General features: G+C 36.1%; 1 protein-coding gene across 1 annotated transcript in view; it reads right to left on the bottom strand.

Annotated features, from left to right (window-relative positions):
- CCDC158 (coiled-coil domain containing 158) overlaps positions 1-13,500 on the bottom strand; it is a 75,944-nt gene that overhangs the window by 24,827 nt on the left and 37,617 nt on the right. The gene's annotated exons all lie outside the window — the stretch shown is intronic.

Genomic DNA, 13,500 nt, shown 5'->3' with positions numbered 1-13,500 from the left:
ATCCAGTATTTTCAAACTGTGTTAGTTGGAGAATAATATAAAAAAGATTTTCAAATAGATAGTATTCCTCAATGAATATTTATAATATAAGAAAAAGTACAGAGGTTCCCAATTGGCACAAAAAGAGAGGAAACCGAACATTAGTCAGAAGTTGCCCTGGTGAGCAGGTGGACTTAGTTGGAGGATGTTCATGGCTAGAGAGGCATCAAGCATCATCAAGCTATTTTAGCCAGAAGTGTCTGTCCCAAGGCAGAGTTACACCTGCCACACGGATTGGTTGCTGAAGGATGAACACTGCAAAATTTTTGTTCTTTGGGCATTACTTTTCTAGGGTCCACGTCAACCAGGTGTTGATGTTACTGGTATAACGCTCACATTCCCCTTCCTTTCCTACCACCACTGATAAACCACATAAAATATCCAGCTGAAGATGTCAAGAGTTCTAACTGAATGTGTGGTAATTATGATCTTTCCAGTTTACTGATGGTCGCCTTAACCTAGAAATTACATGATGAGTTCAGAATTTCATAAATTAGACTCCATTAAATTATGAAATTCGATTTCATTAATTTAAAATATATGAAGATGTGAACCATTTTTTTTGTTTGTTTGTTTTTGTTTGTTTTTTGTTTTTGTTTTTTTGTGGTACATGGGCTTCTCACTATTGTGGCCTCTCCCGTTGCGGAGCACAGGCTCTGGACGCACAGGCTCAGCGGCCATGGCTCACGGGCCTAGCCGCTCCACGGCATGTGGGATCTTCCCGGACCAGGGCACGAACCTGTGTCCTCTGCATCGGCAGGCGGACTCTCAACCACTGCGCCACCAGGGAAGCCCTGAACCATTTTTAATAGACGTTATTTTTGAGAGCAGTTTTAGGTTCACAGTAAAAATGAGTATTAGGTACAGAGATTTCCCATATACCCGCTGATGGCACACATGCTGAACAAGTTTCTTAATCATAAATAAAAGCATTTGTCTCTAAGCAGATCCAATTTCACCAAACAAACACTGGCTTTGTTCCTGTCCTAGCCCTGGTGGACATCATATCTAATGTGGAATAAAACTTCAAAAACCAGGGCTTCCCTGGTGGCGCAGTGGTTGGGAGTCTGCCTGCCAATGCAGGGGACAAGGGTTCGTGCCCCGGTCCGGGAAGATCCCACGTGCCGCGGAGAGGCTGGGCCCGTGAGTCATGGCCACTGAGCCTGCATGTCTGGAGCCTGTGCTCCACAACGGGAGAGGCCACAACAGTGAGAGGCCCGCATACTGCAAAAAAAAAAAAAAAAAACAAACTTCAAAAACCTTATTCTATTGCAATATTCAGTCACTTTAGTTCTAACCTTGAGATATCAATATAACACCTGGACCTTCATATCTTCTGCCCACTAGAAAGTTTACTTAATAAGCTTTGTCATTAAAAATTTTAAGCCCTTGACATTTATTATAACTTATCAGTATAATAACATACAAACATGTAAATATGCTTCCTTCCCCACTCCCAGGATCATGACACTCATGTTCTTTGAGAGTAACTGGTGCTTTACAAAACATACAAGGTTGAAAAGTATTCAATTAACATTAACTTAACAATTAATCATAATCAGCCCTATGATATTCTCTTATTGTGATTTCATCCTAATACTCTTTAAAACTTTTAAAATTTGTGTTGTTCCTCCAATTAAAATGTAAGTTTCATAGAGGCAAGGACTGGTTCGACCATCTCCGCCTTTATACGCTGCATTTCAAATAACCCATACTTTGCTTGTATATAAAATCACAAAAATATAAAGTTGGAAGGGTCTTTAAGATCATTTAATTCTAGTCCAATCTCCAGTCAGAAGTGATGATGAATTTTCTCTACGGCATCCCAGCAATATACTTATCTGGCATTTACTTGATCACCAAAAACCAAGGAAGGCAGTTTAATTTTCATATAGCTTTAACCCTTTGCAAGAAAGGCTTAAACTGAATCTCCTCCATACAACTTCCATCCCTGGTCATAGTTTTATCTCCTAGTGTTATGAGGGAACAATTTAACATGATAACCTTTTAGAAATGGATACTTATTTTATCATGCCAACCTCCCCTCCCCCACCTACACTTTCTAACACACTCTCCAGGCTAGATCTTCTCAATTCATCTACTCTTTTAAGTAGCATGGTCTCATGATTTCTCACCACTTTGGTTGTGCTGCTGCTTCTTTTTTTTTTTTTTTTTGGCGGTACCCGGGCCTCTCACTGTGGTGGCCTCTCCCGTTGCGGAGCACAGGCTCCGGACGCGCAGGCTCAGCGGCCATGGCTCACGGGCCCAGCCGCTCCGCGGCATGTGGGATCTTCCCGGACCGGGGCACGAACCTGTGTCCCCTGCATTGGCAGGCAGACTCTCAACCACTGCGCCACCAGGGAAGTCCGGTTGTGCTTCTTTTTAACAGACTCTGGTTAATCAATGATTCTCTTAAATGCTCATGCCCAGAAATGAAATAGAGAAATCAAGGAGAATCTGACCAGAGCAGAAGGGAGGAGAACTGTCTCCTTCCTTGGTCTGGGTGCTATCCTTAAAACCTTTTTTGGCTGCAACATAATACTGCTGACTCAGACTGAGTAGGCAGTCAGCTGAGGCTCCCCAGGTCTTTTCCACACGTTATTGATAACACACATCTTCCATGTCCTGTAATTTGCATTTCTGTGTATTTAGTACCAAGTTCAAGACTATATCTGTCCCAGTCAAACTTTCTCTCATAGATGTGGCTCATCATTTCAACTGTCAAGATAAGTTGATAGAGGCACTTTTTATCAAATGTTTACCATGTACCAAGTACTCAATATATTATCTCATTTAAACTTTAATCTTCAAACCACCCAATAAGGTAGAAATCATCATTTCCATTTTAGAAATGAGAAAACTGAGGCACAGAGAGATTAAACAACTTGCTGAAAATCACACAAGGGGTAAATGGCACAACTGGGATAAAAAAACATCATCTGCTTGTCTTCAAAGTCCATGATCTGTCCAATGTGATACACTGACTAATTCTCACTGGATATATTCATCAGGAAACGTTATCAGTATGTAAGGGGCTGTCCAAATTTAGGATCATAAAATCACAAAATTGTAGAATATGGACAAGTATTAAATCATATAGCTGAACACCTGAGCTCACCATACTTACAGTCTGGTTATTACTAAAAGTAATTCACAAATCACATGAAGGCAACTACTCTACAAACTCAGAGGCATTAAACAAGAATTGATTTATCAGTCAAATGTACCCTGGGAATCTTTAAAACTACTAAAGAGATAGTAACACAAATGCCAGTACCACTTCCTAACCCATTCTGGAGGTGATAGGGAATAGAGAGGCAGTGTGGTACCAGTGGAAGACAGCACAGGCTTTTAAATCATGGCCACTACCATTCTCTGGCTATGTGATGTAGAACAAGTTACCTTTCACACTCCAACAGACTTTGCAGGATATCTGTTATGTGCCAGACACTCTTAGGAACTAACGTAAAATGACAAATATAACTGGTCCTTGCTTGCAGAGACCATACAGATTAATATGGGAGGCAAATGCATAAACAGATCATTTCATTATAACAAGGGAAATGCTTCTTTTAATCTCCATCTCCTAATCTGTAAAAATGAGGAAAATAACTCTTACTTTATAAGGATGGCATAAGGAATGAGAAGCATTTAATGTATACATTGGAAGTATTCAGTAAAGGCTGGTTTCCACTTCCTTCTCCCTTTAGCATAGAAACACATGAAGTATTTTATATGCTTCATATTTACTGATCTAGAATGACCAGAAAGGTAATAAGACTTAAAGTATTATAATGTGTTAGTACTAGGATAGAGCCACTAAGAAGATGTCATAAGGGTTAACTGTGCATTCTAGTTACTTATGCTCTCCCTTGATATAAGTAGAGACATTATCTTTCTTTTCTTTTTTCTTCGCGCCCTTCCTTTATAAACCAATATCCTATTGTTAGACAGTTGTATTATTTCCATTTTTGGCTATTATAAATAATACTTCAGTGAATATCTTCATGCATTTACCTTTGTGCCTATCTCTCATTATTTTATCAAGATCAATTTCTAGAGATGATATTACTGAATCAAAGGGAATTTTAGGACTTCTGATAACTATTATCTAGAAAAGTCATAACAGTCCAATCCAATATGCAAGGAGCTTAGAAGTCACCAATTCTTTCCTCACAACAAGAAAAAAGCTTAACAAACTGATAATCATCAACTCCCCTTAGATCCATCAGAGAACTGAGGACACAGGCCAAACTGCTACTCTCAAAACTGGAGGCAAATATACAGAATTATAACTTACTGGAGCAGAAGTCCAGGAGCAGAGATCCTCCAATGAAGCCAGTAAAGGGTAGAAAAACTTACATTGATGAAGTGTTAGAGGCTCAGTGTGAACAAGCTTAAGAATTAAAAACTCCAAGTTAGGGCCACCACATTTTTGTAAGCTTTACCTCCAGGAGCCCCATCAGTTCTCAGAATGAAGACTGGAGAAAAATCCCCTTGTGTTTCCTGACAGGAGTAAGGGAAAAGTAACTATCTTGAAATATGCTCAGAGCCTTCTGTTCTTCTTAACAAATCCAGCCCTCAAGGGACACTTGATATCAAACCAGAGGTGAAACATCTTGGGTTTTACTAGAGCCTGATCAACCTAGGGGAAGGGAAATACCCAACTCAACTCCTCCTAGCCTTCCTGTCTTACCTAAAGATGATAGTGGTGGTGGGGTAACAAAACTGAGAACTTGGGAGAGTCCCACCCAAGGGGCATAGGCTCACTAAAAGACAGACCTAATAACAGGACTATACAGTGTTCCCCACACACACACCTTACCACGACATCAATAAGCCTTCTGTATAATAATGAGGCTACAACATAAATAACTGCATGTCAAAGGCCTTAAGAGAAAGTCTCTAGGGAAACCCAAAGACAAGAGGGGAAACAAAAACAAGGACACCTGAGAAAATTTTAGCCTCTGACACCTACAGCTACAGCAAGCAGTAAACACAGCCCAACTCCTAGCAAAAAAACCACAAAACCACACACTAAACGTCTGTTTATCTCAGGTTTTTTTATCCAGTACATCATGTCCAGCTTTCAACAAAAAAGTACAAGGCATACTAAAAGACAAAAAAACACAGTTTGAAGAGACAGAGCAAGCATCAGAACCAGACTCAAATACGGCAGATATTTTAGAATTATCAGACTAGGAATTTAAAATAACTATGATTAATATACTAAAGGTTCTAATGGAAAAAGTGGATGACTTGTAAGAACAGATGGGTAATGTAAGCAGAAAGATTAAAATTCTGAGATAGAATCAGAAGGAAATGCTAGAAAGAAAAAACATTGTAAAGAAATGAAAAAGGCCTTTGTTGGACTTATCAGTAGGCTGGACATGCCTAATAAAAGAAACAATGAGCTTCAAGATATGTCAATGGAAACTACTAAGGCTGAAATACAAAGAGAAAAAAGCATGAAAAAGATAGAACAGAAAATAGAACTGTGGGACAACTATAAAGGTGTAAAATCCATAATGGGGATACCAGAAGGAGAAGAAAGAGAGAAAGAAACAGAAGAAATACTTGAAGTGATAACAGTTGAGAATTTTCCAAGATTACTGACAGATATCAAGCCACAGATCCAGGAAGCTAAGAGAACATGCCAAGCAGTATAAACACCAAAAAAAAAAAAAAAAAAAAAAAACTATGCATAAGTATATTATATTTGAACTGCAGAAAATCAAAAAAAGAAAGATTTTAAAGAAGCCAGAAGAAAAAAACACCTTACCTATAGAATAGCAAGGATAAAAATTACATCAGACTTTTCTTCAAACCATGTATGCATGTGAAAAGAGAGTTGAGTGAAATATTTAAAGTATTGAGAGAAAAACACCTACCAACCTAGAATTATGAACCCTGCAAAATTATCCTTCAAAAGTGAAGGAGAAATAACAACTTTCTCAAACAAAAATTGAGGGAATTTTTTGCCAGTAGACTTGCTTTGCAAGAAATGTTAAAAGTCCTTTAGAGAGAAGGAAAATTATAAGGTCAGAAACCCAGAACTACATAAAGAAAGGAAGAGCATTAAAGGAGGAATAAGTGAAAGTAAAGAACAAAACTTTTTCTTAATTGCTCTAACAGAAGTTTGTTCAAACAATAATAGCAATAATGTATTCAATTAGGTATGTACATCATATATATTAATAAAGTATATAATATACATTATGATATGTATTACTAATATATGCTTATGTATAAGTGAAATGAATGACAACAATGATACAAGGGGCAGGAGAGAGGAATTAGTACTATTTTGTTGTTAGCAGGTACTTGTACTACCCATGACACAGTATAGTGTTATATGAAAGTGAACCTGGATTATCTGTAAATGTATATTGCAAACTCTAGGAAAACCACTAAAAAAAGCAGAAAAAAACCCATAATTGATGTGCAAAAGGAGAGAAAAATAAAATCTTACAAAATGCTCAACTTAAAAAAAAAAGCAGGAAAAGAGTGAAAGACAAAAATAGGAAAGAAAACAAAGGCAATGACAAAAAACAGTAACAAATATGATACATATTAATCCAGCTATATAAATAATCACTTTAAATGTTAATGGTCTAAATATACCAATTAAAAAACAGAGATTGTCAGCGTGCATCAAAAAAAATAAGACCCAAATATTGTCTACAATAAACCCACTTCAAATATAAAAGCACATATAGATTAAGAGTAAAGAGATGATGGACTTCCCTGGTGGTGCACTGGTTAAGAATCCGCCTGCCAATGCAGGGGACACGGGTTCGAGCCCTGGTCTGGGAAGATCCCACATGCCACGGAGAAACTAAGCCCGTGCACCACAACTACTGAACCTGTGCTCTAGAGCCCTCGAGCCATAAATACTGAGCCCGCGTGCCATAAATACTGAGCCCGCGTGCCACAGCTACTGAAGCCCATGTGCCAAGAGCCCATGCTCTGCAACAAGAGAAGCCACCGCAATGAGAAGCCCATGCGCCGCAACAAGGAGTAGCCCCCACTCACCGCAACTAGAGAAAGCCCGCATGCAGCAATGAAGACCCAATGCAGCCAAAAATAAAAAACAATAAAAAAAAAAGCAAAGAGATGAAGAAAGTTACACCATGCTAACACTAATTTTAAAAAATCGGGGGACTTCTCTGGCGGTCCAGTAATTGGGACTTCACCTTCCAGTGCAGGGGGTGTGGGTTCGATCCCTGGTCAGGGAGCTAAGATCTCACATGCCTTGTGGTCAAAAAACCAAAAAAACATAAAAAACAAGCAATATTGTAACAAATTCTTTAAAAGACTTTAAAAATGGTCCTCATTTAAAAAACAGTTGGAGTAGCATTAATTTCAGACAGAGAAGACTTTAGAGCAAGGAAAGCGATCAGGGATAAAGAAGGGCATTACATAATGATAAACAGGTCAATTTTCTGAGAAGGTATAACAATCCTTAATGTGTATGCACTTAACAGTGGAACATCAAAATATGTGAGGCAAAACCTGACAGAACTGCATGGAGAAATAGATGAATTCACAATTAGTTGGAGACTTTAATAACCTTCTTTCAAAAATGGAAACATTCAGCAGGCAGAAATTCAGTAAGGATACAGCTGAACTTAACAACACCATCAACCAACTGGATATAATTGATACCTAAAGACTAATTCATCTAAAAACAGCAGAATACATATTCTTCTCAAACTTACATGGAACATTCACCAAGATATGAATTTGGGGCCATAAAACAAACCTAACAATTATTAAAGAATAAAAATCATACAATATCTACTCTAGGAACACAATAGAACTGAACTTGAAATCAGTAACAGAAGGACAGCTGGAAAATCTCCAAATAATTGAAGATTAAACAGCACAGTCCTAAATAACACATGTGTCAAAGAAGGTATATTAAGAAAAATTTTAAAATAGTTTGAATGAAATGAAAATGAAAATAAAACTTACCAAAATGTGTGTGATATAGCAAAAGTGGGGCTTAGAGGGAAATTTATAGCACTGAATGCACATATTAGAAAAAAAGAAAGATCTAAAACCAATAATCTAAGCTTCTTTGGGAATTTAGGGGAAAAAAGAGCAAATTAGATCCAAAGCAAGCAAAGAAAGTACAAATAAAATTTAAAGCTGAAATCAATGGAATTAAAAACAGGAAACCAATAGAGATAATCAATGACCCAAAAGCAGGTTCTTAAACCTGCTTTTTATTAAAGATCAATAAAATTAGTAAGTCTCTAGCCAGGCTAAGAAAAAAAGAGAGGATACAAAAATTTCTATCAGAAAGAGGTGACATCACCACAGATCCCATGGACATTAAAAACATAATAAAGGAATATTATGAACAACTCTGTACCCACAAATTTGATAACCTAGATGAAATGGACCAATTCCCTGAAAGACATAATCTGTCAGAACTTACATAAGAAGAAATAGAGAATCTGAATAGGCCTATATCTATCAAAGAAATTAAATCAATAATTAATAACCTTTCAAAACAGAAAGCACCAGGCCTAAATGAGTTTACTGCTGAACTCTAACAAACATTTAAGGAAAAGATTATACCAACTCTCTACAATCTCTTCCAGAAAATAGATGTAGACAGAATATTTCCTAAGTCATTCTATGAGACCAGCATTACCCTGATACCAAAACCAAAAACACTAGAAGAAAAGAAAACTATAGACTAATATCTCTCATGAACATACGTATAAAAATATTCAACAAAATATTACTAAGTATAATACAACAATCTATTTTAAGAACTACACCCCCCAATCAAGTGGGAATTATCCCAGTTATATAAAGCTAGTTCAACATTCAAAAACCAATTAATATAATCTATCACCATCAACAGGCTAAAGAGGAAAAATCGCATGATTAAATTAATAGATGCAGAAAATGTATCTGACAAAATCCAACATCCACCCATGATAAAGTATCTCAGCAAAAGGCCATTTACAACCAACCCATAGCCGACATAATACTCAACAGTGAAAAGCTGAATGCCTTCCCACTAAATTCAGTAACAGGACAAGGATGTCCGCTCTTGCTGCTTCCATTTAACACAGTAGTGGAAGTCCTAGCCACAGCTATCAGACAAGAAAAAGAAATAAAAGGTGTCCAAATTGGAAGGGAAGTGGTAAAACATTTGCAGATGACGTGATACTCTATATAGAGAACCCTAAAGTCTCTACCCAAAAACTATTAGAACAAATGAATTCAGCAAGGTTGCAGGATACAAGATTAACATACAGAAATCTGTTCCATTCCTGTACACTAATAATGAAATATCAGAAGGAGAAAGTAAAACAAAATCCCACTTAAAATTGCATCCAAAAATATAAAATACCTAGGAATAAACTTAATCAAGGATGTGAAGGACCTGTACTCTGAAAACTATAAAACACTGATAAAGGAAACTAAAGATGATTCAAAGAAATGGAAATATATCTCATGCTCTTGGATTGTAAGAAATAATCTTATTAAAATGGCCATACTATCCAAAGCAATCTACAGATTTAACACAATCCCTATCAAAATACCCCATGACATTTTTCACAGAACTAGAACAAATAATCCTAAAATTTATATGGGACCACAAAATTGCCAAAGCAATCCTGAGAAAAAAGAACAAAGCTGGAGGTATAACCCTCCCAGACTTCAGACTATCCTATAAAGCTACAGTAATCAAAATAGTGTAGTACTGGCACAAAAACAAACACATAGATCAATGGAACAGAATGGAGAGCCCAGAAATAAATCCAGGCACCTTCAGTCAATTAATCTATGACAAAGGAGGCAAGAATATACAGTGGAGAAAAGACAGTTTCTTCAATAAGTGATGCTGGGAAAACTGGATAGTCACATGTAAAACAATGAGATTAGAACATTTCCTCACACCATATACAAAAATAAACTCAAAATGGTTTGAAGACCTAAACGTAAAACCTGAAACAATAAAACTCCCATAAGAGAACACAGGTGGAACATTCTTTGACATATTTTCTTGTATCAGTCTCCTAAGGCAAAAGAAATAAAAGCAAAAATAAACAAATGGGACCTAATTAAAGAACAAAAAGGAAAAAAAAGGTGTACAGATTTGCAAAGGAAGAAATGACTGTCTTTCTTCACAAATGACATGATTCACTATGTAGAAAATCCCAAAGAATCAACAACAGTAACAAGAAAACTCCCGGAACAAATAAGAGATTATTGCAAGGTGTCAGGAAACAAGGTTAATATACAAAAGTCAATTGCTGTATAAGAGCAATGAACAATTGGATTTTAAAATTAAAAACACAATACCATTCACATTAGTACCAAAGATATAGAATTCTTAGGTATAAGTCTAACAAAATATGTACAAGATCTACATGAGTAACACTAAAAAATTCTGATGTAAGAAATCAAAGAAGAGCTAAATAAATGGAGAGATATTCCATGTTCATGGATAAGAAGACCCAATATTGTTAAGATATCAGTTTTTTCCAACCTGATTTATGAATTAAATACAATCTTAATCAAAACCCCAATAATTCTTTAAATTTTGTTGATATTGACAAACTGATTTTAATGTTTATATGGGAAGGCAAAAACCCCAGAAGAGTTAAGACAATAGTGAAGGTGAACAAAGTTGGAGAATTGACACTATCCAAGTTCAAGATTTACTGTAATAAGACAGTGTGGTACTGGTAAAAGAACAGACAAATAGACTGATGGAACAGAATAAAATAAAAGATCCCAGAAACAGTCCCACACAAATATAGCCAACTGATCTTCAACAAAAGAGCAAAGGTAATTCAATAGAGAAAGGGCACTATTTTCAACTAGTGGTGCTGGAAAAACTTGACATCCACATGCGGAAAAAAATGAATCTAGATGCAGACCTTATATCCTCCACAAAAATTAACTCAAAGTGAATCACAGACCTAAATGTAAAATTCCAGACTATAAAACTCCTAGAGGATAATATAGGAGAAAATTTAGATGACCTTAGGTTTAGTGATGACTTTTTAGATACAACATCAGAAGCATGATCCATGAAAGAAAAACATCAGTAAATTGTACTTTATTAACTTTAAAAACTTTTCTTTGTGAAAGACGATGTTTAAAAAATGGAAATATAAACCACAGACTGGCAGAAAATCTTTTCAAAACAGATAACTGATAAAAGACTGGTAACTAAAATACACCCCAAAAAAGAACCTCTTAAAATTCAACAATAAGAAAAAATTTTAAATGCCCATTTAAAAAATGGGTAGAAGTTTGGAACAGACATCTCACCATAGAAAATATGTATATGGTAAATAAACATACGAAAATAGGCTCAACATTGTATTTCATTAAGGTATTTCAAAGTCAAACAACAAGATATCATACTACACCACACTCCTATTAGAATGGCTAAAATCCAAACACTGACAACACCAAATGTTGTCAAGGATGGGGAGCAACAGGAACTCTTATTCACTGCTGGTGAGATTACAAAATGGTACAGCCTCTTTGGAAGACAGTTTCATTGTTTCTTACAAAACTAAACATGCTCTTACTATACAATGCAGCAATCATGCTCTGTAGTATTTACCTAACAGAGTTGAAAACTTATGTCTGTGCAAAACCTGCACATAGATGTTTATCTGCACATAGATTTATTCATAATCTGCCAAAACTTGGAAGCAATCAAGATATCCTTCAACAGGTGAATGGATAAACAAACTGTGGTACACCCATACTATGGAATATTATTCAGTGAAAAAAATATTAGCTACTAAGGGATGAAAAGATATGAAGGAATCTTGCAAGCATATTGCTAAGTGAAAGAAGCCAATGTGAAAAGACTATATACTATATGATTCCAATTATGTGATATTCTGGAAAAGACAAAACTACAAAGAGAGTAAAAAGATCACTGGTTGCCAGGGGTTCAGGGGAAGGGGGGGGAAGAGATGAACAGGTGAAGCACAGGGCATTTTTAGAGCAGTGAAACTATTTTGTATAATACTATAATGGTCGATATATACCATCATACATATGTCAAAACCCACAGAATGTACAATACAAGGAGTGAACCCCAATGTAAATTATAGACTTTAGTTAATAATAATGTATCAATATTGGCTTATCAATTGTAACAAACGTACCATACTAATGCAAGATATTGGTAATAGGAGAAACTGGGGGGAGGGAGCGGTAGGGCAAAGGGAGTCTATGGGAGCTCTCTAAACTTTCTGCTCAATTCTCTAGTTTCTGCTAAAACTACCCTAAAAAATTAGTCTATTAATTTAAAAAGAAAAAAAAAAAAAAGAAACAGTGAACTCTGGAAGCAAAAATGACAAAATCATATCAATTTATATCTTTATCAGTAAGGTATGATACAAGAGTGGCCATTATGCTGCACCCTTCCCGTTACCATTTGACCATTTTATATGCAAAATTGTTAGTTTTTTTTGCTTTAATATGCAGTAATTATTATTTGTTTATAAATGAGTTTGAACATTTTTCATGTTTATTGACTATATGCATTTCTTATGTGAATTTTGTATCCATATCTTTAGTACACTTTTCTTTTAGAGTATATGCTATCTTCATCTGGGTATGTAAAAACTCTCTATATTATACACATTAACCCTTTATTTATTAGAAATATTTTTCTAGTTTGTGTTTTGATTTTGTTTATGGTGGTTTTGTGATTTAAGTTTTATTTACTCAAAATAATCAATCGTTCCTTTTTAAAATTAATTAGTTAATTTATTATTTATTTTTGGCTGTGTTGGGTCTTTGTTGCTGTGTGCAGGCTTTCTTTAGTTGTGGCGAGCGGGGGCTAACCTTCATTGCGGTGCGCGGGCTTCTCATTGCGGTGGCTTCTCTTGTTGCAGAGCACGGGCTCTAGGCGAGCGGGCTCAGTAGTTGTGGCACACAGGCTTAGTTGGTCTGCGGCACATGGGATCTTCCCAGACCAGGGCTTGAACCCATGTCCCTTGCATTGGCAGGTGGATTCTTAACCTCTGTGTCACCAGGGAAGTCCCAATCGTTCCTTTTAATGTTTATAAATCTTGTAATGCTTTCACTGATTCATTTTTAATACTTTTGTATGCTGTTTGATTCATATGGAACATATTTTGATTTATAACATGAGAAAAATACACTTTTAAAAATTAGAAAATAGCTAGGAAATGAACAATTTAAAAACATTCTTTACATATGACTCCTGTCTGGCTGGTAAAGAAATAGCTACATATAAGCTCTTCCTGAAGTTACTGGAGCCCGTCAAAGAATCTTGCTCTCTCCCACTCCAATCTCTGACCCTTAGGATACACATTAAGGCTATTGCTAGGGGACATACATTTTCAGGTTAAAACTTCTACAAGCTTTTTTGGTTTCAAGGGAAGAATATAAGCTTATACTGTTGTTGTTAAACTTAAGGTTTGTTTTGTG

Source organism: Delphinus delphis, chromosome 5, assembly GCF_949987515.2.
Source record: "Delphinus delphis chromosome 5, mDelDel1.2, whole genome shotgun sequence".
Classification (NCBI taxonomy): Eukaryota; Metazoa; Chordata; class Mammalia; order Artiodactyla; family Delphinidae; genus Delphinus; species Delphinus delphis.
The sequence above is the reverse complement of the archived record's forward strand: the minus strand, read 5'-3'. Positions and strand labels throughout refer to the sequence as shown.